A 26,036-nucleotide genomic window follows, 5' to 3' on the forward strand; every position below is an offset into this window, starting at 1 on the left:
ATTGAAGGAGCAGTAATTGAAAAGGTGGAGTCATATACTTATCTGGGACAAGTTATTAGCTGTAATAATGATAAATGGCTGGAAGTCAAGAAAAGAATAAATTTTGGATGGATAAATTTCAGGAAATATAGTTACATACTGAGGAGCAATATCCCAGTTTGTCTGAAACGTAAAATAATGAACCAATGTGTACTCACCACCATGACTTATGGAAGTGAAACTTGGGCACTCACCAAAAGAATGGAAGAGAAATTAAGAACTACACAGCGAAGAATGAAACAAATTATATTGGGAATCAGACTGTTATATATGAAGAGAAACACATGGATCAGGCAGCAAACTCAAGTAAAGGATATTCTTATCAAAACTAAAGAACTAAAATGGTCTTGGGCAAGACACACAGCTCAAAGACATGATGACAGATGGACTAAGAAAATAACAAAATGGTACCCAAGAGGAGCTAGAAGAAAACCTGGAAGACAACGGCAGAGATGGATAGATGAAATCCATGAGTTTGTGGGTAGTAAATGGATGGCCATTGCACAAAACAGAAGGAACTGGAAAGTTGCTGGAGAGGCCTTCATCCTGCAGTAGATTGAAAATGGCTGATGATGGTGGTGATGATGTTCAAGTATGAAGACCTCATCTGAAAAAAGGACATCAGACTTCTTGAAAGGGTTCAAAGATGGGAAACACAAATGGTGAGATCGGCAAAAGTGCAACCACATAAGGAAAGAATCCGATTTGTGGGCTATAGAGCTTGGCAACCAGGTACCTCAGAGATGACCTGATTGAGGTTTATAAGGCTCTGAGAGAGATTAGTAAAATGAAGGTTGAATTATCACTGTTCTAAATTCCAGAACAAGGCATCATAAATTCAAATTACAGGGCTTGAGGTTTAGATTAGATTGTAGGAAGTATTCTTTTAGTCAGCGAGTCATTGATAGTTGGAACAAGTTGCCCTCGCAGGTAAAGGCTGAGAGTTTGAATAAATTCAAAGTTCAATTGGATATTTACTTGCATAAGGAGTGAAGTATATAATTTGTGTTTTCTTATCTACTAGGTTGGGGGTTGTTTTGTTTTTTTGTCAGTGCAGCAAAAGCCTGTGGCTTCCTTGCACTATATGGCAAATACTATTACTACTGGTGCCTCCGTAGCCAGGTGGGCAGAGCAGCAGTGCGTAGTACACGCTTCTTGATTAGACCGGGGTTCAAGCCCGTGACCACCAAATACGGAGGATGCGGAAAGGTCACGGAATGACCACCGCATATCCCCGGAGCAATATGGCCTTAGTTGCTAATGCTCCTAAAAACCAAATAACAAACAATTACTACTATCATATCACTCAAAATGCTCATGATAATAAATCATTTTACTGTTGTTTCTATGAGTATCCACATATTTTTTAGACATGTGGCTAGTCTTGGAAACCTTTGTCCTTATTTGTAGCTCTAACATACATCAGCAACAAGCATGTTTTACAGAAAAGCTATTTTTCAGAAATACGGTACCATTAATTGATTCATTTGTCTTTTTTGGAGAAGTGCCTTTGGTATTTCAAGACACGAAACCAGCCTGATAATCTTAATTGTAACTCCAAAATACATCAGCATGTTTTTCAGAAAAGCTATTTTTCGGAAATATTGTACCATTAATGACTGATTCATGTCTTTTTTGAGAAGAGCTTTGGCAGTTTCTCATTATACCTAAGGTTTTGGCAGACAAAAGTAAAGGTGTAGGTGACTCTACATGCTTACCCTTTTTAAATATAACTGAAATTGTGGATATAAGATGAAGTAATATAAAAAAGTGCAAATAGGCACACTTGTGAGCGTATACTCATTCTAAAATGCAAATATGAGTTTTAGTATTAGTAAGGTAAGGTAAAATGATGCAAAGAAGAACTTTATTTGAAATCAGCCAAAACTGAATAAATAAAAAAATAATAAAACAAAACATTCTTACTATTTCCATAAGGTAGTCAACCAATTCTGTTTTAAACTTAACCAGTCCCACTATCTCTACCATGCTGAGAGCAATTTCTTATAATATTCAACAACTGGTTGTCTATAGGTGATCTACGTGAGATCCATCTTCTGTTATTACTGAGATTTTGTGTGTGTCCCTTGATTCATGTCTCACTTGAAAGGGAGAAAAGACCTTTATTTGCTTTACTCAATCCTTTTAGTGCCCACCCCTCAATTAGATCATCCTCTGAAGTCTAATTGTCACATCTTGCAGTCCACACCATCTAAGTCACCCTTCATAAGTGCACCATTTTGCACCCACCAATTCGTTCACATGTCTCTCAATCCTCTCCAGAAGTTTAATGTCTTTCTTTAGGCATGGTCTCCAGACCTGAATGAAATATTCCAAATGGGGTTTAAAAACATCCTTGTAAAGAGGGATAATGATAATAACTGACAAAGGCCCTATACAGATAGCGCCTTTGCTAGTTAGGAGAACCCACGTGTTATTTGAGGAAGGGTAAAGATACCAAACAGTGTTTTCCCCAGGACTTTCGAACGGGTGCACCGCCCGGTGAATTTAACTGACCGCCTGGTACTGCTCACTGATATCGATCAATATTAATCCAAACATACTTTGCGATTGAGATAAATGCGACAGGAGCATACAATGTTAAATTACGCAATTAATTTTTGCTCTGGATCACTTAAGCCACATTTATAAATACGTAACAGAAAATTTTATAATATTGCGAAGTATTACACTTCCCCACCCGGCTACTTCATAATGCCACCTGGATGGTAAAGTTTTCTGGGGAGAATACTGCCATAGATAATAACATTTAGCTCACTCAATCTATTCAAAGGCTTAAACACTTTAATGCACCTAATATCCAGACTGCAATTTGCAGAATTGAAGTTTTTTGTGGTAAGAGTACCCTTTCCTCCACTCACTAATCTTATTATTCTCCTCTGTACCTGTTTTCCAATAGATCCACATCCTTCATAAAATAAGCCTTCTATATATATATGTATGCAGTAATCAAGATGTGGCCTAACCATTGCCTTATACAGAATAATTAATCTGTATTCTAGCTAGAAAAATTCCTGTATATCATTGACAAAACCCCATGAAGTGTCCTAGCAGCCTGTTTACACTACTCAGAGAACTTCATGTCTGAAGTACAAGTACCCTCAGGTCTTTTTTGTTCTATGCCACTTTGAGTGTGGTACCACACAGTTGGTATGTTATTAATGGATTACTGCTACCCACATGCTAATGTAAACTTCAATTTCCACTCCTCAGCCTATTTGCCTAATTTTTCTAGACTGATATGTCTTCATCAATATCATTAATGAATATTGAAAACAGCAATGAATCTTGGGAACTCCACTAATAGCAGTACACCAAGAAGAGCAGTACCCACTGACAACCACTGTGTTTTCTCCAAGTCAACCATCCCTTTATCCATAGCAGTAACTTGTCTTTAATGCCACACTGCTCCAATTTATATGTAGTATTTTATGTAGAACAAAATCAAGAGCTCCAATGAATATCAGAGACCCCTATTTTCATCTTTGTTTTTCCAGTATTTATATCCCATCAGACTGACTCAACATTGCATTGGCCTGCATCTACTGGTTATACTGTTCTAGAATCTATGTGTTTCATAATGAAAACAAAATTCCTTCCACCTCCTGTTAAGTCTGTCCTTTCTGTATACATTATACTCACCACATTCAAATCCAGCATTTCCAATATGAGGGCAACACCATGTTTCTGTTGTACCTACAATGCATTTTTTTGATGACTTAACTATTTGATAACTTAACCAATACTTTAACCTCATCAAATTTACTTACTATGTTCCTGGCATTATGCACAAATGCAAGTAAATGTGTGACTGTCTGTGTGTTTAGTAATTCTCACACACTCTGTGTAACTGATAGTCCCATGTGAACCCACAGAAGACTGTAATCCTGTACGCTTTTCTTTCCAGGATGTGCATGTCCTGACAGAAGCACCACAAGCATCAAGTTTTACTCTGTTTGCAGCTGTTGTTAAACTATTAATCTATGCATGCATCCCCTTCCCAAAGTAGCAGTTAATCAACCAACCTAAAACTGTCTCAACAGCATTAACAAACCCAGGGTCATGAGCTGGATATCATCATTCTTCTCTTTCTTAGTGATTCCTTTCTTCTTCTTCCTTTCTCTCTCTCTCTCTCAGGGTAACTTGGGGATTTTTTTTTTTTTTTTTTTTTGACTGGTGCAGCATAAGCCTCGGGCTTCTTTGCACCACATGGCTAATAATAATAATATTCTTGCACTCCTTTATTTAACCCTGTACCAAGTGCAAAATCGAAGAGATCCCAAGGATGTTTTTTCTGAAGGAAAAAATTATTAGAAGGAACGTTTAAAACAGTGGGTAAAATTTATTTATTTGACTTTAAAATTCTTTTTGCCCATTTCATCTTTAACTTTTACTGGTCATACTAGTTTCTTAATTTTTTTTTTACCTGGTTAAGAGTTAAGCATATCCCAACTCTCTGAAAACAGTCTCTCCTGTTACAAGTATACATTGTAATGTTCCTATCCATTTCACCTATCCTCATTACATAAAAAAACTGTTTAACACAACAATCAGAAAATTTTCCTCTCTGACATTCATATGTAATGGGTCAATGTGGTTCATCACTTCCTACTATTGTTAACATACACAAAGAATGATATGCTACTTTTCAATGCATCCTTAGCCAAATATTTCTCATAAATTGCCTTAGCCTGCTTACATCCCCTCCCACCTTTGTGACTTGATTGCAGACAAGTTTCTACTTACTGTACATTTGTGTCCCCTGATAATTTAATTTTCTCGTGCATTTTTCTTCTCTGTCACTAGTCTCATTAGTCCATCAGTCATCCATTCAGGTCTAAACCTAGAATAATATCTCTTAGTTGGTATGAAACGCTTGGTAGCTTTTGCAAGTAATTCCCTGAATGCTTCCCATTTATAATTCGCAACCAAATAAAATAATTTAAAAGATCAGTCAATGCACAACCTTCACAAACACAAAAAACTCCTCTTCATGTTCAGGGCAAAATCTTTAGGCAAAATCCACATCTAGACCTTATGATCACTGCCACTTAGTGGTTCTTTTATCTGGATATTCTTAATACATTCTCATGTTGCTGTAAAAGACAACTGAATAAATCCAGAAAATCTTTGCTAATGTGCAAATGACCAACTGACAAGTTCCAGTCAATATCTGGAAATTTAAAATCCCCCATTATTGAGCATTCTGATCTGCTGGCCTACTGTAATTATCATCTGTATAAGTGTTCACCATACTCATCACAATCACTTGACCTATAAATACACCTATTCTCATTTTAGTTCTTCCAGTGCTCATGTCACATCTAACTCAACATTACACTAGTCACCTGCATATTTAGATACAGTGGCTTAGTTTCTATGTGTTCCTTAACCAAAAGCATTACTCCACTCCCTCCTATCTTATCTGTCCTTTCTGTACATGTACTCACCATAATAAAATTCTGCATTGCTTCAGTATGAGTGGCACCACATTTCTGATATTCTTACAATGCCTGCAAGTACGATAAGATCATCTTGAAAGGAGTGGAGTCATAGTGCAATCATAGATTTGTTAAAGGGAGATCACAGCTCAGCAACCTGATTATCAACTATGTAACAAAGGAATAATTTTTACATCATATACTTAGATTTCAGTAAAGCTTTTGATACTATCTATCACATGTATGACTGCTATATAAATTGAAGCAATGTAGCATTAGAGGCAAGTTAGTACTATGGCTAAAGAGAAAGTTAATTGGTAGGACACAAAAAGTGGTTATAAATGGTCACTGCTCTTCATGGAATAAAATGATGAGTGGGGTTCAATGTTGGACTCCTTACTGTTTTTAATATTTATTAATGATACTGATGTAGTTTTTTTTCAAGTTTAATGTTCAAGTTTGTTGATGATAAAATGGTGGGCACAGTGGTTAATGAGAAAAAATCAGAGTATGCTACTTCAAGAGGATCTAGATAAACTAAGCAGAGGGGATATCAAATGGCAAATGAAATTTAAAAGTGACAAATGCAAGGTACTGCATTTGGGTAGCAGTAGTTTCAGAATAGCATAAAATTTCGGTGTACCAAACTCAAGGTAGTGGAATATAAAAAAAGATTTAAGAGTGACTGTACATAGTTTGGCATAAAATTATCAGAGCAGTAAAAAAAAAAAAAAAAAAAATGCTCAAACAGCATTTTTATGATTAGACCACATCTGGAATACTGCATCAGATTTGAAAATCTCATTTTGGACACACACACAGATCTATTGGAAAGGCTGCAGAGAAGAGTAATAAATTTAGTTGAGGGCACAAAAGGATATTTTTACCAAGAAAGTGTGTGGCTCTATACATTACAGCCTCTGGAAACTAGGCATCTATATGGTGATGTTATACAGGGATTTTGCAGGACGGATAAAGATTATACTGTTGTATAAGGCTAGGCCAAATCTTGGGTTTGGAATTCTCATTTTAGGAAAGATGTGGATCTATCGGAATGGTTGCAGAGAACAGCAACAAAATTAGCGAGGGGAAACAAAAGGGTACTCTTAGCATGAAAGACTTCAGTTCTGCAAATTGCAGCATCTGGAAATCAGGCACCTGCAAAATCTGACTGAGGTGTTTAAGGCCTCAAATGGGCTGACTAAGCTAAATACTGATGGCAACCTTCTTTTGTGCTCAGAAAGCACACAAGGACGCACAAATTTAAATTGAGGAAGAATGGTTGCAGGACAGACATGTGGGTAATTTTCCTCCAGAAAGCAGGTGGTTGATTGTTGGAACAAAATTCCAGCTGGTGCAGAAGTGGGCAGTCTGAATAATTTTAAGGAGGAACTAGACAAATGTTTAGAGGGGATGGACAGGTAATGTGAGAAGTTTTTTTTTTGGTTGATGCTGTATAAGCTTACATTCTTACATCATTTGCCACTATTAATACTAAATGAATTGTACAAGGCATTAAAAAGGTGAAGTAAACAATGCTGAGGGCATCTTTACCCTTTCTCTGATAAGCAGCAAGGAGACAAATTTAAATTGGAAAAGGATGGTTACAGAATAAATGGATGGCTAATTGCATTCAGCCAAAGAGTAATCAACTGTTCGAAATGAACTTCCAGTATTATGGAAATGGGGAAATTAAAGTGTCAGGTTTTTTTCTCTTTTTCTTATGGCTGGTACTGCATGAACTTTTCTTTCTTTCATCATATTGCCAATATTAATCCAAATACTATATCAATGGTATGTCATAAATATAATCCCGTTATTACATATTTGAGAATTCTATAAAGTTCATTTTTCTCTGTGGCCGGCAGATGAAGAGAAAAACGATAATGTAACCCTTTCAACATAAGAGGCTGTGCATTACTCTTCTAGACTGTAGTACATTGCTGGTTGCCTGACCACCTCTCTACCTTAGGTAGCTTTGGTGCAGGCTTTTTGCTCTGAAAAAGTGACCTGGCCAAAGCTGATGTCATCATTTACTTTGATCAAAGCACAGATGTGGCTTTCTCTTGGGAGGGGGGTTAAGTTGAGAGGTATTATGGTTCTGCTGTCCAAAGAGAACTATCCATGGCTGTAAACAATGATTCTACCTACATACAATGCCTGGGCCAAATGTAAAGACTTGAAAAGGAACTATTCTCACATGTAGAGAGAGCCTATATTCACTTATACTCAGATGAAAATTCACACCCAGTGACGTCCTAAAAAGCATGGATATGCTGTTGTTGTTATTTGGTTTTTAGGAGCATTAGCAACTAAGGCCATATTGCTCCGGGGATATGCGGTGGTCATTCCCTGACCTTTCTGCACCTTCCGTATTTGGTGGTCACGGGCTCGAACTCCGGTCTAATCAAAGAGCGTGTGCTATGCACTGCTGCTCCTGCCCACCTGGCTATGGAGGCGCCCTCATGGATATGCAATCGATGTTCTCAATCATCACACTGGAACAAGAGAATAACTCTAATCAATATGACAGAACCACATCTCTACACAGACTATAATAATTCTAGATATATCTGCTATACTGGGCAAGCATACTTTTAACATGGAGATCAATTCTACATATAACATAAAGGCCCCTCATTCTAAACTCAACATATAGTTAAGCTTTCTGGATGATGATCGCATTGTACAGCTACATGGAAAAGATAACCTCACCTCCTCCCATTTATCCCTCAATTACATAGACTGCAATATCCAATTCACAAACAAAGAAAGAAATCAAAGCCCCTACCTTTCTTCTATGTTCTTATAATAAAAATGAAAACCACTCCATCACAACTATAGTTGACAGGAAGGCCAGTGATACTGGCAAGCTCTACACTATTGATCAATAGTGTAGAGCTTGAAAAGCAAGGGCAAGTTACTGTTCCAGAAATGTGAAAACAAGCATTAACAACAAATATCACATGAAAATACATATGCTATCGTAAAAATGAGTCTTATTTTAAAATACTTTAATCAAATGTATGTGCTACATATACTGTTTTTCCCCAGAAATGTTTGCAGCTCAGTTTTTCACACAGCCCATTTTGCTTTCTCTCTTACGAAACCAGGAGTAATCCATCTAGAAATTCTTCCCTCATTTTCCAATGCCACATAAAATAATACTTTGCTGTTGTACAAATTATCCCAGAAACATAGAACACAACATTATTTTGTGAATTCCACCCGTAGAGAAATGAGTAAGCTAATTACATTGTTACTACAGACATTCCAAGCAAAGTCATTGTACTTTATTACACTCAACATCTTGGATATATTTTCATGTTTCTTTCAATTCCAGCCAACAGCATGAAATGAAGGAACTGATGGAAATGCATTTACATTATGCAGCAAACTGCCTTTAAACTTCTACTAAAGCATTAATAAATACAGGCAACCCCCGTATAACACGGTACTTCTACAACACGGTTTTGCTCTAACACGACTGATAAACTGCGGCAATCCTCGCACAACATGGTACTCATATAACACAGAGAATTTCGGTAAGCCTCGTATAACAGGGTATATTTGAACTTTTGTGAGGGGGAAACCTTGCTATTATATGTTGGATGTAATTTTTCATCATTTCCACTCTTTCTGAATCCCCGCCGTTGACTCACTAGTAAAAAAATAAATAAATAAAAAATTGTTGGGAAATTCTCATGTTATGTTCGGGGCTATTGAACTTGTGGAAAAATCTAGATTTCAAAGTTTTATTACTATTGGATAGCACACCAGGCCATCCAAAAGATTTAATTCATTCAAACATTGAGGTTATGTTTCAACTGCAACAGTTGTACTGGGTTAACACAACTTATTTCATTCAGTCATTAGATAAAGGCATTATATCCATCTTTAAAACTCATTACATCAGAAAATCGTTAAAATGGATTTTGCAAAAAAATTGACTTCGAATCTATTGAAGTAATGGAAGCATTGAAACATTTTTCAATTGTGGACTATCAGAATTGTAGCTTTATCACTGAAAGAAGTAAAACGTTAAATGTGTGTGGAAAAATGTATGGTCAGAATCAGTTCATTCAGGAAATATGATCAAATGGGCGGAAAACAGAATCGGTGTGATAGTAGAAGTAGAACTTGCTACGTCGCTAGGAGGGGATGGTTTTGATGATATGGCTACTGAAGCCCTACGTGGGTAGCACAATTGATAGAATCACCCTCCTCCCCACACCGGATGGAAAAGACCTGAGTTTGAATTCTGTTGATGAAGGGTGGAAGTTTTATGGGTCTTTTTCACAACGTGGCTGAGTTAGTCGGGCTCAGGCGAGGGTAGCATGGTTTTTTCTCTTGGAAACTGGTTTTTTGTCCAGCAAAACAAAAAAAAAAAAAAAAAAAAAAAAATCGACCTCACGCACATGCAATTTATCGACAATATACACAGAGTAACATGGCCCTAGTCGCCGAAACTCGTAAAAAAATTTTAAAAAAAGATATTACTGAAGACGTGCAAGAATTACTGCTAGAAAAGGAGGAAGCCAGCATAGCAGATTGGGTGCAAATGGCATCGGAGGTAAAACCAAATCATTTCAGATGATGATAGTGCAGATGAAAATTCTAAACTTGCAAATTTTACACTAAAAAGCATATGGGAAGGCATAAAGTTAGCTGAGCAATTAGAAACTTATATGGTGTATTTTTGTTAGTTTTGTTAACATTTTGTTAACAAAATAGTGTATTTTTGTTAGCTTTCTTCAAACTGCAGTGTCTGGAGAGTAGGCACCTGTGGGGTAGATCTGATTTTTAAAGCACTGAATGGATTAAGTAAGCAAAATATTAATGCCATTCTTCCTCTTGCTGAGACTAAACAAACAAGGAGCACAAATTCAAGTTGAGGAAGGATGGTTGTAGGATAGATATGTGGAAGTTTGCCTTCAACCAGCAGGTGGTCGATCAGTAGAACAGATTTCCATCTGTTGTTGTGGAAGTGTGCAGTTTTTTTTTGGCTGATGCCATATAAGCTTGCATTCTTGCATCATTTGCAAGAATGCAAGCTTATAATGCAAGAATGAATCACTACTACTACTACTACAGTAGCACTAGTATGCTATTAATGTACTTTTCTCATTATAACCACTGTGCTACAGTGGTAATAATGAGAAAAGAGGTGTGAATGGAATTAGTTTTGTGGTAGAAAGGGAACAAAGGAAAAGTGTACTGGGTTTTAATACAATTAATGAGAGACTGTAAGATAAGAATAAAAGGGGAATTTTGTAACACGACTGTTATAAATGATTATGAACCAGCAGAAGACAATGCAGAAGTTATCATGGCTTCCATGAAAAACTCCAAGCAGTCCAAGATAAAGTACAATCACAATCTGATAATCACAGTTGGTGATTTTATTGCAAGGAACACACACACACCCACCCGCTGCAACCCTATGTGCCGCTAGTAAGCGAAATCAAATTTGTCGCCCCAAAATATTTGGATTAAAAAATAAAATAAGGCGTAAATAATTATACAATTACACGCAAATCTCCCATGTAATGAAACAATTAACAAATATATCAAAATCATTCTGAAATTCTGGAAATACTTTAAATTCCAAATCACAGTAATCAAACCCACAATAATAAAATAAAAGGAAAATTATACAAATTTGTTTCCTTGCTTTATTATTTATTATTTCATTTATGTTTATGGATCCAAAAGATCGTTTTCTATTGAAATTATTGCCAAATTAGAGCCGCTGTTGAGACATTTTCGATTGTAAATTATTTTTGATTAAGTTTGAAAACTCCATTCACCTGAGGAAAGTGAAACTGGTAAAGTTAGAAAAATTCTTAATGCAACTGCTACATTTAGAATAGTACCTGTAAAATCGTTTTTAAAAATGTATTGTAAACTTCAAATGGAGCAATTTATCTTTAATATAAATCTGAAGTACATTTAAGTTCTTCATAATGCTAAACCATCAATTTTGGAGTCATTACGATCAATGTCACTTAACTTAATATGTAAATCTTTGCAATGATTTAATAAATCGTCATCTGACCATTTTTAAATTCAGAAATGTTACAAAACATTTTAAATATTTCTACACGTTCTCTTATATGTGTAAACCTTTCAGTTAACAAGAAAATGATTGTGTCCGTAATTTGAAAGAAAAACATTAACTTTGAAATCTTGTTGCGGATCCCGAATAGCTTCATCTCTACTTTCAGAATCGAAATGACGGTTTTTCAACCTTTTCCTTACAGCGCTTGCTTCTGGAAACGAAGCTTCAATGCCAATGATAGCAGCCATATTATTAGCTGAATTGAGAATTTTTTGGACCGATTCCTCTGTTCTATTTTCTTTAAAATATTCTGTGATATTTTGTAGACATTCAAGAGCTTCGTATATACAAGTCGACCGTCACCAATCCAGCAGCATTTCATTTTGCATTTGATCACCCAAATAATGCCGATATTTTCAATTTAGATTTCTGAATACGGCAAATATGTTCTGCCATAACTGAATCAAATTTAGAAATTGTTTCAGAAAGTTTTAAAAAGTTACCATTGTCATTTTCATATAAATCTTTTGAAGATCCCCTAAATGCTATACATTGCCTTGCTAATAATACTATCGTAAATATTATTCTGGCTGACTCCAGAACATAGGTATCTCCGTTGCAGGCATGGCAGAACAGAGTGATTGTCCGGTCGAGTTCTGTGATTGGCTGATTATTGGGAATGCATAATTTACCTCAATATTGCATCTCTGATTGTTTGATTGGATGTAAATCTGCTTATGATTTTAGCAGGAAATGTGAAATTATCATGCTGATGTTCAGTCTCGCCTTGTTGCTCTGCTGCCCTCGGTTATTGTGTGTTGTTGCTATTCCATTTGCAAAAGGATGGATATAAGACTGTAACTAAATGTTTTTTTTTTTTTTTTGGTTGGTTTTAAGGAGCATTAGCAACTAAGGCCATATTGCTCCGGGATATGCGGTGGTCATTCCTTGACCTTTCCGCATCCTCCGTATTTGGTGGTGACGGGCTCGAACCCCGGTCTAATCAAGAAGCGTGTGCTGCACACTGCTGCTCTTTCCCACCTGGCTACAGAGGCGCCACACTAAATGTTGTATGAGTGAAAATTTGATATCTCCGGATTAGATGTTTTCAGTGTGGATGTTTGATGAAGTGTACCGGCATGCGAGGACTAATGAGGTTGGGTTTTTTTTTTTTTTTCTCTTTCAAGTTGTTTCTTGAAGATTTGATGTTTTTCGGAGTAATTGTATGTATGAGTTGATAGTATTAGGTTCTGCTTATATTAGCAGGGGGCAGCAGCCCTCAGAACAAAAAAAAAAAAAAAACACTTATGTTGACGCGCACGAGCAATTCTCATTGTTAATGCATGCAAAATCGTCTAGTAATGTGCGGAGAAGAATCAATGGTGGTGGTTGTACGTGCTGGTAATTTTTGTTAGTTGTTTAAAAAAATTTGCCATTTTTTCGTTTCTTTTTCTTCGTTACAGCCCTGACATATTTTGATGTCACGTGACACCCCCCAGTAACATGCAGGCAAGTAGAACAGGGCAGATAGCAGTGAATGGGAGTTGCCTTCATGTCCTATCTCAGCTTTCTTCCACTCTATCTCGCCGAAGTATGAGGTTGTAGCCATGTTCTGGAGTATAACCTTGCGAAATATAAATAAGAAACAGATAGTGCCGGACCAAGGTATTTCTGCACCCTGGGCAGAAAGATTTTTTGGTGTACCTTAATCAGAATATACTGTATATATTTTTGCCTCATTGTTCTGTTTTTGGCACCCCGGGCAAGAGCCTTGCTAGCCCGTACCTTAATCTGGCACTGAACACAAATCCAGATAATAAGAAAATTAACGTGTCTGCAATTTCATTAGCATTAGCAGAGGCATATGATGCAAGAAAGCAGGCAAGCAGCATCAGCCAAAAAAAAAAAAAAACACGCTCCCATTTCACCCCTCCATTCATTCCAAGTACCTGTCCAGCTCGGCCTTAAATTTATTTAGGCTATCAACTTTCACAACAAAGGATGGAAGTCTGTTCCACCAACCAACCACCCGCTAGCTAAAGGCAAATTTCCTCACGTCTATCCTACATCCATCTTTCCTCAATTTGAATTTATTCCCTCTCAGGTGATTATTCTGAGCAAGAGGAAGAATCCCATCAGCATTGAGCATGCTCAAACCATTCAAGGCTCTATACACCTCTATCAGATCACCTCGCTGGTGCCTAGTCTCCAGACACTGTAATTTGCAAAACTTAAGCCTTTCTTCGTAAGAGCACCCCTCTGTTCCATTCACTAATCTTGTTGCCCTTCTCTGCACTCGTTCCAGCATCTCTACATCCTTCTTGAAATGAGGCCTCCAGACCTGTATACAGTACTCTAGGTGTGGCCTGACCATTGCCTTATACAAGGGAATAATCACCTCCTGATCCCTGCTAGAAAAATTCCTATATATCATCGACAATACACCATGAGCTACTCTTGCAGCCCGTCTGCACTGCTCAGAAAACTTCATATCTGCCTGCACAACCACCCCCAGGTCCCTTTCATTCTCTACCACTGTCAGTGTAGTACCACAGAGTTGATACGTCACTCTGGGGTTGCTGCTTCCCATATGTAGTACTTTACATTTGTCAATGTTAAACTTCATTTGCCACCTCTCAGCCCATCTGCTCAACTTTTCTAGATCCTGCTGCAGCAGCGTACTGTCATTAGTGTCCTTAACAACCCTGCCAACCTTCGTATTGTCTGCAAACTTGGACTAAGTTTTGGACTAAGTATTGTCTGCAAACTTGTATTAAGCTTGATATACCATCATCAATATCATTTATAAATACAGAAAACAACAATGGACCCTGAGGGACTCCACTAATAACATTAGTCCACCATGAGCAGTGTCCATTGATACCACTCTGTCTTCTCCCACTCAACCATCCCTTTATTCATAGCAGCAATTTTCCTCCAATGCCACACTGCTCCAACTTGTGCAGCAGTCTTCCATGTGCAACAGTATCGAAAGCCTTTCTAAGATCCAAATATATGATATCAAAGTTATTCCCTGCATCCAGTTCTTTTGTGACCACATCATAATATCCAAGACTTTCCCTTAACAAAACCATGCTGTGTTCGAGCTATAACTGAAGTCTTGTCGAGATGATCCTGCAGTGCTTCTTTAACCAGTGCCTTCATTAACTTTCCTGGAACAGAAGTTAAACTAACAGGTCTATAATTACTTGTGTTGCTCTTTGATCATCCTTTGTGAATTGGGGTCACATTTGCACATCTCCAGTCCATGGGTAGCTCCCTTGAGTCCAGAGAAGCTCTCATAATTATGGCTAAGGGTTTGCTTACTTCCTTTGCTGCCTCCTTTAATATAACTGGATAGATCCCATCCACCCCTGATATGTTTATCTTCAACAATTTCTACTCCACTTTCCTCTCAGTTATTACAAAATCATCCAGCTCACTGCCAGATTTTAACTCACCTCTGGCATTCCCTTCCCCGAATTTATTTCAAATTCGAAAATTTATTTCAAATTCAGGGAGGGGAATGTACTGAATTTATTTCAAATGAATTATTTGCTTGCCGTGTTGAATACTGGTAAACGTTAACCAATCAGATGACCAGCACGACTTCTGGGTATGTGAAACGGGGTTGGATAGGCTTTGCGAGTACCACTGAGTTACAGAATGGTAATCCCTTTAACTCTTAATTTGTGCTTAATAGTAGGACTAACTGTCTCAATTGCCTGATATTCCTACAATGCCAGAGGTGCAAACTGTTAATCATTCCCAGTTAAGCCTCTCATAATCCATTCGTTATATGGAAATTCTTTTCTATGGAAACTATTTTAAATGTAATTACAAAGGGGAATTAAAAAAATACCTTTAAATAGAAAATTTCATTTTAAAAAAGTTCGTTAAAGAGGCCCGACATGTATTAGTCAAAAAAAAAATTACCGCCCTCCTGAACTGCTGCCAGTAAGCAATGCTTACCTCACCTACCCACTTGTGGCGACCCTGTGTGTGTGTGTGTGTGTGTGTGTGTATATAAAAGTTTGTAAGCAGAGAAAGGTAAAGATCTAATGTTAGTGCACTTTTCATTACGGAGAACAAAGGGCTAACGGAACAGAAATTGCAATCACGGAGAACAAAGAAGGGAGCGAAGATAAAGAGAAGTAATAAGAATTACTTAATGCTGTTCATCCTATGACTTCAGCACCATCTGGGGCCAGCCACCGAAATCAAAGGAGGAAATGGCAATAAATAAGTAAAGCCTCTGTTTCTGATAAGAAATATATGCAGATCGTGGTACATGTGAAAAGTCAGTAATGTATATTAGGGTTAAAAATTAAATTATAAGGCATGCATATATTTCATGGCTGGCTTGACAGAGGCTGGAAGTAAAGATTAAAAAGAATTAAAGGAATAGGATAACTTACTGGGGTAGTATAGGTCATGACGATCTGTACTGTGGTGGAGTATTAATAAATTTCAACTAAATGTAAGCTAAAGTATATATGGTTTAAGCTGGCGACACCAAGTGTAAGAAATCGGAAAAATTAAGTAATTAAAATTAAATTAAATTAAGCTAGCTACCCCATGAAAAAGTTGGAAGCTAAATTAGAGAAGTAGTAAAATATATTAAATTAAGTTAGGGGAGTGGTAAATTAAATTAAATGTAAATTTGGGTAGGTGTTAAACATGTAAAGTAATGAATCCCAGGATAGAAAGGAATAACAAGCAAGCAAAGTAGCGGTAAATAGTTGCTAAACTTTGTATAGGCAAGAAAAGCGTTTTAAAGCAGAAAAGGAGCATCTCGAATATTGCTTTTGATAAACTAATGGCTCAAGAGAAATAAAAATATAGGGGGTAGGAAAGCATAAAGAATACTGAAGAAGACAAAACAGTAGTGCTTGGGCAGTTCAAGGTTGCCATTCCCGTTCCTATAGTAGGACTGACCCTGGACATAGCTCTGTGAGCATTCTTCTGGTCTTTTAAGTATAGCATATATAGATAAATAAAATAATAAAAAATAAGTAAATAAACAAAGAAATACTCCTTTAGTTAGCCAATCGGGGGGTACAAGTTTTCTACGTTTGTAAGATGTCAAAGAGGATGGAAGTATAGACTATACACATGTACCAGCCTAGCAGTTTAAAGAATATCAGTTAGCCATTATATTATTGATATCAATTGTAAAGTTAATCAACTTTTTATATTTGATAATACTGAGGGCTTTTTTGATGTGGTAATATAAGTAGGTTGTAGGAAACTGGTTTCTTAGAAGCTTATTGTAGAGATTTCTGATATTGTTAACTATCAATTTTTTGCTATTGCATATAATGGCTATTCCGATGCTTTGAGACAAGATGTTAGCATGTACCTTTTTGGAAATATTAGAATGCCAATGCATTAAAGTTGAAGGATTCACGCTTATTGTATATGTTGACCGTGGTCTGGGAGTTAAGATTATATCTAAATCCAAGTAGTTGGCAGCCTTATTTCGGTTTTTCCAGGGTGAGCTCAGTAGAGTATATATTGCCATGGTTTTGTAGGAAGTTGGGGCAATTTGCTACAAATAAATCGATATATATATATGCAGATTTCCAGAGGCAGTGAGGTTTCATACCAGTACAGGTAGAGATCGGCAGTGATATAACTCGCTGGGCTACCCATACAGGTTTGTTGGTAAACTGTTTTACTGTCGAAAATGAAGTCGTTGGAAATGCAAAAATTCAATAAATTGTTCTAATACGTTGGTGTGCAGTCTATTATATGTTTGTATTTATTATACAGATTTAGGACAAGCATCAAATTAGTTTGATCAATGCTGGTGAATAGGCTACTGAAATCAAAGTTTTGTATATGGGATATATTGCTATTATACAAGACATTTAAAATAGGGATATTGTTGGTGATAATCCTGCTGTATGAAAGTTAAAAAGCTTTATATATGAAGGCATAGTTACTGGCAGCTTTGTCAACGGGAGTAATAATAAATTGGTCATGTAGCTCTGGTAATTGTTTTTTAATTATGGATATACACAAGCTCCACGACTTACATAAGGGTTGCATTCCGTGGAAAGCTACATAAGTCGAAATTTCCCCCATGCTTGTGCAGCACTCACAACTGTGCTCACTGAATTGATTGAATCAAAAAATAAATGTTCGACGAACATGTAAATAGAATTATTTATTGTATTTATTAAATTTTTTATCTCATGCACAGGAAAAATTACAAAAGAGTGCAATTTAAAAAAATTTCAAAATTATAAAATTACAAAAAAAAAAAAAAAAAAGAGGAGACAGGCATAAGGTCAGTAAGTTTTATCTCTCCAGCATCACTGCCAGAATCGACATCTTCAGCTCATACGTGTGCACTGCGGAAACATATATGATGGTTTAGGGTTGGTTTTGTTTAGTTGGAAACACAAAATTCTGTTTATTTTCTCTTCAGAGAGAAGCTGTTTGAGTTTGGTTCTAACTTTGTTCCTTGGACTGTTCTTGTGGGATCTTTTGACTTCTGGAATAAGTGTCTTGGTCATCCAACTTCGCTTTACAGTTGCAGCTGTTTAAAACTACTGTCAAACTACTTGGTAATTACAATCGAATTGTCTTTCCTGAGTGATGTTATAGCCCCATTGTGTCACTGACAGATTATTGTTTATCTTACATGTTCTGCTATAGCCTGTTCTGTGCAGGGTTTCTGCTACTTCCAGTTTGTATAGTAGTTCCTCAAGTGCCACTATACAAACCTCTAATACAGTGACAAGAGTGGGCAGACACTAAGATTGATGGCCCTTCGGAATGCGGCTGTCATAAGAGGAAATGTTCTGGACTACCCAGGTCTTGCCCAGCTGGGATGATGCCAGGAGGGATCTGGAGCGTTCAGACCTGGCTGAACTATTGGAACTGTCTCACTTGGTGTCTGTGAGCATCCATGAGTCATAATGGTGTTGCCGGACTTCTTGAAGTTCTACAGTTATCTGGGTGTGTCATGCTATATTCCTTGCAGGGTGGGAAATAAATACATACAATTTGTTTCAATATACAGTAGACTCTCGATTTCCCAGGATAGATGGTAAAAAAATATTCCCGGCTAATCAATTTCCCAGTTAATCCAAAAATACAATAAGCCTCTGACATAGGTAAGAGATACGTTCCAGGACTTCTTATGCAAGTCAAGATTTGTGTAACTCGGGAAAGACTAACAAAATATTGCTACTATATCCCTGATATGCCAAAATTACAAAAACCACATAACATCCTCAGAAGAATGAAGAAAAATAGTTATATATTTTTAATTAGTTCAATTAAAAACTTTATCTGGGGGCAGCGGTGAAGTAGCCAGAGTGGCACATAAGAAAAGAAAATATAAAAGGAAGAAAAAAACACATGTTATTGTACTGTAAAAACTGGTGTGTATTTCGTAGCCTTGGTTATTATATAGCTGACCTTCATTGGTGCCGACCGCTTCTCATATTGTCTTTCTCCTTTATTGTGTTTGCCGTTACTACTGACAAATCTGAATTCCACATGATACTTGATAATATTTGGCCATTTTCATACATCCTGATTATTTTAATTTTCTGATCCAACCCTATCGCTTTCCTTTTCTTGATAAACTTAATAGTACCGCTGTCACTTATTCTCTTAGTTAGCACCATGATAATGGTCAAAATGAAATTTTCTGAAAAGAACTTCACAGGATTAAGGCAAAAAGTCACTATTATCACTCCACACGAGCTCAAATTTTACTAAAGCACATTTCTGGAGGTCACTGTCATCAAACAAAAACAATTTGCACTTTCCAGGTTACTGGGCTTTTCTGTTAGTGCAATTAATTATAAACGGGTAGTAAACTCGATCTTACTGTATTTGCAATAATACCATTAGCTGGAATTCTGTGGGTTTTTACATTATGGCGAAATGTGTGTTCCCTTCGCTTGAAATCTTCAGTCATATAAAAAAAGTAACGTAAGACCGAAGCTATATAAGTTGGGGACTTACTGCATCGAAAAACGTTTAGCAACGTACGTAAAAAGTATGGCAATAGATAAAGAACTTACCATGCACCACTCGTGTGCCCAATACGATGTTTCTCCTTATTTTTTAAAATGTCGCGTATGGTTTGGTCACCAACATTATAATGGTTCTTTAGAGATTTAATGTAGGCACCATTTTCAAACTTTTGAATAATTTCAAGTTTTTGTTTAAATGAAAGCACAACTCTTGCATTTGTCCATCACTTTCGCAATTTCTAAACAAAAAAAAAAAAAAAAATTCCGACATCCCTGACGTGTATAATGAAACAAGTTATCCTTTTGCGGTGCGACGGAACCCAACAATCGACACAACACACTAAACATTTGGTCTCCTTTTTTTTTTGAGCGGTGGTGGTGAAGACAGCGGGAGTTGCAAGATAATAGGCACACTAATCACCTAATGACGACTTATAATGCTGCTTCTTGTCGCTTATTTACGACTTGAAAAACATCTGTTATTTTAGTAATATCTATTATTCAAGTGATAAATATTCTATTTATTACTTGAATTTTATGATTTCTGGTTGATTTTTTTTTTTTTTTTAATTTGGAATCTTGAAGTGTCCCAGTTAATCCGCTTACCGGTTAATCTGATCCCTGTAAATTGAGAATCTGCTGTATTTCACTCATCAATAAAATAAAGGAAATTAGCCTTTTTAATTATTTTCAATAAACAAACTAGTGAGGTAATTTGTTTTAAAAACTAAGGCAATTTAATGTCTTAATGAGCTCCACAACTTAGAATCCATCTTTATTTTTTTAACACAGGTTTAATTTTAACACAAGACTTATAATAATGACAACAGTGTGAAATATTATTGTGAAATATCTTCATCCCCAATAACATTGTTTTTTGGTAATTCGTTTCAAGATCTCGGAAGTTGAAATTTTCGCTGTATAACTAAGCTATTTATCTCTCTAAAATATCATTTTTAGGGTCATGAGCATGACCTTAAGGCCATATAAAAGGTCGTGAGTGTGGTTTGTAAATTGTATTAGTTACAATTCAAATCATTAAATGCACTACATTTTCATCGTTATCATATGTTCTGTTATAAGAACCAATTTTGAATGCCTTTGTGACATTTTTCTAAAGCATGTTTCTGGAGGTCACGACCATAAAACAATAAAAACAATTTGCACATTCTGGTTTATATTGGGCTTTTCTGTTACTGCAAGCAATTATAAATGGGTAGTAAACTCGATGTTACTGCATTTGCTAAAATACCGATAGCTGGAATTGTGTGGGTTTTTATGTTATTATGGTGAAATGTGTTTCCCCTTTACTGTAATTTTCAATCGTATAAAAAAAACAAATAAATTTTCAGAATCTTTTCTTCATTCCTTTTGTTTTAAGCTTCATAAACTTGTTACTCCACGAGAATCGTGTTAGTTGCAATTTGTGCATTCCTTTAAAAAATGCTTTTGATTTTTTTTTTGATTTGGTAGTTGTTGGCGCATCGGCTTCTGTGGCCATATTGCACCTCCCAAGGTTTTTGCAGTACTTTGATCCAAGCCCGAGGCGGGAATCGAACCCGCGACCTTTGGGTTGCCGGGCAGGTACTTTACCCACTCGGCTAGCCCGGTCGGCTTAAAAAAAAAAAACCTAATGAATGCAATCGCGAAATTTATAATTAAAAGAGATTATCTTGAAGACAAACACCTCTTGAAGCATTTCTGAAGACGACTACTTGTGCAACAAAGCAACGAGTGCCAAGCCAATAATGAATGATCAACGAGTGTGTATTTAGTCGATGATGAAGAATAAACATTCTTTAACATTTGTAAATCATAAATAATTTCTCTATTATTATAATTTGCTTGATTTTACAGGCTACATTTTCATTTCTTTGGATAAATCAATCATCGTTTAAACAAACTAATTAGCTAACTAATTTCATTGTTGTGAACGTAACCCCTATTTTTAACCTTATGTCAATGGGAAATAAATTCCCGCTTTACAAGTTTTTGTTTTACGAGCGCATGCTAGGAACGAATTAACTTATAAAGTTGAGAACTACCTGTGTGTAATATCAAAATTATTTTTTGCATCCAGTTCCTTTGTGACCACATCATGGTATCCAATCAAATTAGTCAGACAAGACTTCCCCTTGACAAACCCATACTGTATCTGAACTATAACTGCAGTCTTGTCTAGATGAACCTGCATCACTTCCTTAACCAGTGAGTCCTTTATTTTTCATGGAACAGAAGTTAAACTAACAGGTCTATAATTATCCATGTCAACCATTGTTTCCCCTTTGTGAATTGAGAATACATTTGCATATCTCCAGGCTGTGGGGACCTCCCCTGAATCCAAGGATGCTCTCATAATTATGGCTAAGGGTTTGCTTATTCCCTTAATATAATTAGATTGATCCCACCTATCCCAGGTGCCTTTCTTAGGTTTAACTTCAATTTCTCTTACATATTCCTTTCGGTTATTATAAAATCATTTAGCTCCCTGTTAAGAGTTTGATAAACTGGCCTCCACTTTCCTAGAGAATTCCTCACAAGTGAACGTAGATGCAAAATATTCATTCAGTTTGTCAGCTATCTGAGCAGGACCATCAACAGTTGAACCATCGATATCATGTGGACCAATCTGATATATCCCCTTCCTTCTAGAGTTGCTTACTCTATTTGATGCCTCCCTTAATATAATTGGATTGATCCCATCCACCAAGGGTGCCTTTGCTGTTATTCTTTGCATCCTTTGCCAAAGATTTCTCAGAATCTGCCTTCACTTGCCTAAACTCCTTTGTGATTTGATTACTGACTAGCTAAATCTATTATAGAATTCTGTGTTGCTGATAATTTCTATGCACCCCATGCATTTTTCTTCTCTGTCACAATTCTTATTAGTTGATCTGGAATCTATTTAAGCCTATACCTTGTATTTCTTAGTTGGTATGAAAAGCCTAGTAGCTGTCATGATTAATTCCTTGAATGCTCTCCATTTAGAATTTGCTATTGGTAACATTATCAGTTGGTCCATTGTATAGAATTTAAAAACTGTCTGAGACCACTGTAGTCACCTTTAAGAAGGCAAAAACCCTTCCCTTTACCCCCGTTGGTAGTTACATCTATAAGCAAATCCCACATTAAATCACTGTGATCACTGCCATCCAGTGGAAGTGTCACCTCTGCCTGTGGCTATTAGCGTGTGTATGCCAACAAGCTAGCAGTTTTCCAACCCACCTAACAGTGCCTATATGCCTTGCACAATCTCTCCAGGTCTTAAGTGATTGACAAGGCTCTCATCATATACTTCCTCCTATTGTGTCTAGGATGATGAGCAGACACTTTCAAATTTAACCTGAAGTTACAACATTTTTTCAACACTGACAGGTACAACATCCCCTTTTATGCCATTAAAAGATGATACCTGCTCTACAGTGTCATCAACTTTTGCCCCTGGCAAACATACCCTGGTCCCACTCCACCTATCCTTTTTGCACAATATATTTCCAGTTTCCCTGACAATAGGGTCCCCAACAACTACTAGCTCTTGTAGGACCAGTGAATTCTGACATGGGGGTTGCCACTGTGTTACCTGATGATCGAGTGCAAGCTCTGGCATTGATGTGGGAAGCATATTTACTATATGTGATTTATATTTTATATTACCTATGATTGCACCTTAGACCTGTTGGGTGTATAATTAAATAAAGAAAAACCACTAAAGAATCAAAAATGTTTGTCTTTGGAATTCTTTAAAAAAAAAAATATATATATATATAATGGAAGTTCAATTATAACTCTAATGCCAAATTGTATAAAATTTGACAAAATGATTAATGAAAAGCTTCAAGATACAAAATTTAAATACAGCAATACCTCACTTATCACGGCTTCAAACAGCACAGTTTTCAATTAAATTTAAGTTGTAAATTTACTGTACATATTAAAACTCATTCAACAACCTAGACATGTACTCTACATATATGCTGTCTTGTCGTATCCTAGGTACGGGTACATATATGCTGCGATGCCAACTGTATTGTCTCATATATGCTGCGATGCCAACTGTATTGTCTCATATATGCTGCACATGTGGCAGTAGTCCCCTCAGGCAGTCAGTGGCAACACTGTCCACTTTTCTTAATTCCATCCTGATGAGACGACATGATATCTTTTCAAACTTTTCATTTCACAATTTATTTTTTACCCCTTTAAATATGATCGAAAAAAATATATCTACGTCTTGGTTAGAAATCATTGCCAACAACATGCGTTATGTTTGGCAGCATGTTTTGCTCATTTGGTAAATGATTTCATTGGTTTTGAATCACAAGTTCAGACAATTTCCGAAGACATTGTGAAGATCGGAAAAGACTTGGGATTTGAAACTTTGGACACTGACAATGTACACAACTGCATTGACTCACATGCAAATAACTTAGATGATGCAACTCTCCTTGAAATTGATAAGAAAATTGCATATGAAGAAGAAGAAAACAATTCTGAAGTGGATAACACCGAAGTGGCACCAAAATAATTTTCAACAGAAGAACTGAAGAAAGTTTTTCGGGGCTTGACATTGCCTGCGAGGCAATTATGAATGGAGATTCAAATGTTGGATGTAGCATCCAGATATGGCAAATTTTATAAGATGGGATTCAATGCTACAAAGACTTGTATACCCGGAAAAAGAAGTGATGACTTTACCAAACTTCATTCTTGAAATACCTAAATAAACAATAAAGCTTTTTTCTCATCTCTCATGATGTTCCCTTTTCATTAATAAATTTTTTGCAGTACTTTTTATTTCAAATCCTTTTAATTGGCTATCAAGAGCAAATTGTTTATAGATTTATTATAATTTGTTTATAGACTGTTTCTCTGGTACGCATTCATTAAAAATCCATTTTAATTATACCTCAATCAGCACGGTTTCACATAACACGGAGCAGTTTCGTACCAATTATCAGTGCAATGCGGGGTATTGCTGTATTATCTTCAAACACTACAAGAGCCTGACATGTACATTGTAAAACATATTTTAGAATATTTCATAATTATCTCTCTCAAACAAAAGAGAAATTTGTCTAGTAACATCAATAATACATATAGTACAAAAAACGCACTGCTACCTTCAGGTGGTGGAAATGGCTTTTCAAAACTAGGTGGACGCTTTATTTTTATGTGCCGTAGCAAGACAGGTCCACTCCCAGTAACATTAGTAAAACGCAACAGCTCTAAAATAAGGGGTCAGCATACCTCTCTCTCCAATTCCAGCCCTAACTACCATTACTTATAACTTAATGAAAAACTAAAAAAAAACTGCATAGATAGCAGCTTCAGAGCCAAGCTGACTAGGACAATTATAAACATTATTAAATTATTAGAATAAGAGAACTTCAAGATATACAGAACTTATGAAGTAAATATACGTTCAAATTTTTAAAAATTAATTTTGATCTAAAAGTTTTTAGGATATCTATAATTTTGTAATTATTATAAGAATAACGCATTGAAACACTGCACAAACGTAATATAAACGCATATGTTATAAATACAAACCTAGAGTTGTTATCAGCTCATCTTCTGGAACACGAGATACAAATGGTATTCATCTTTCCAATCAACGAAATTCTACATTACCTACGGTGCATATTGATATTTACTGATTAAAATCATATTCCTTGCAAATCGACACCTGAAATAAATATAATGGATACCCCATTGCTAACCATAACTTCACAACACACATAAATCACTTAACCATATCTTTGCCCTTGGACTTTGCGTATATTACAGCGCCACCATTTTATTCAGCTTTGGCTTGCTTTGCAGAATTCCCTTCTTAAGTGCCCAATACCTACTTCCTTAAACCATAGTTACTAAATGCAGGCACACTTACTGGAGACAAGCCAGTAAGTTCACACTAAGGGAAAAAAAAGTGACATACAGGTTACTAAATTGAATTTGTCTTTGTATTCAACCAACAATAACATTTTGTTCGTCTCAAATGCCTAGGTAGTTGTGTTAAATTAAATTGTAAATCTCTACTTCTCAAGAGTAATATTTCAAAGGCGTGTAATCTATTTAAGTACCATAGGCTACTTCAAAGACCACAGAGAGAGAGGGAGAATACGAAAGGAGATTGCAGATATTCTTAACGTTTAAGGCAGAATTAAAAGTTAAGCGAAAATGAAGTTAAAAAAAAAACATTTGGATTATTAAAAAAAAAAAAGTGTGAACACACGCATTTTATGGACATAATTTACGTGGATGGATGAAGTTGTTTTCTAGTAATCTTAAAATGACCACAGAAATCTTTTAATTCCACTAAATACAGTCAACGGCGATCCTTTGGTCGGAATTAGCTCGTTCATATGATAGAATAACTAATTCAGGAAGCATTGTGAAGGTTCTCCGTTATATACACCTCAGTGTTTTGGTGAGGCATTGGGCATGCCACACTGTCTGCAGGGACATCTTCCC

The 26,036-nt window shown here is 36.3% G+C and overlaps 1 protein-coding gene across 2 annotated transcripts in view; it reads right to left on the minus strand.

Annotated features, from left to right (window-relative positions):
• LOC150076474 (uncharacterized) overlaps window positions 1–25,445 on the minus strand; it is a 187,589-nt gene extending 162,144 nt beyond the window's left edge. Inside the window, exon 1 of one of the 2 annotated variants that reach the window (XM_090388102.1) lies at window positions 25,113–25,445. The gene's annotated coding sequence lies outside the window, so the exon portion shown is untranslated. The remainder of the gene's footprint in view (window positions 1–25,112) is intronic. The other variant, XM_090388101.1, reaches the window with a different exon arrangement.
• Window positions 25,446–26,036: the final 591 nt, after the last annotated feature.

The sequence above is a fragment of the Mastigoproctus giganteus genome, chromosome 13 (assembly GCF_048544385.1).
Source record: "Mastigoproctus giganteus isolate SK-2022 chromosome 13, ASM4854438v1, whole genome shotgun sequence".
NCBI lineage: Eukaryota > Metazoa > Arthropoda > Arachnida > Uropygi > Thelyphonidae > Mastigoproctus > Mastigoproctus giganteus.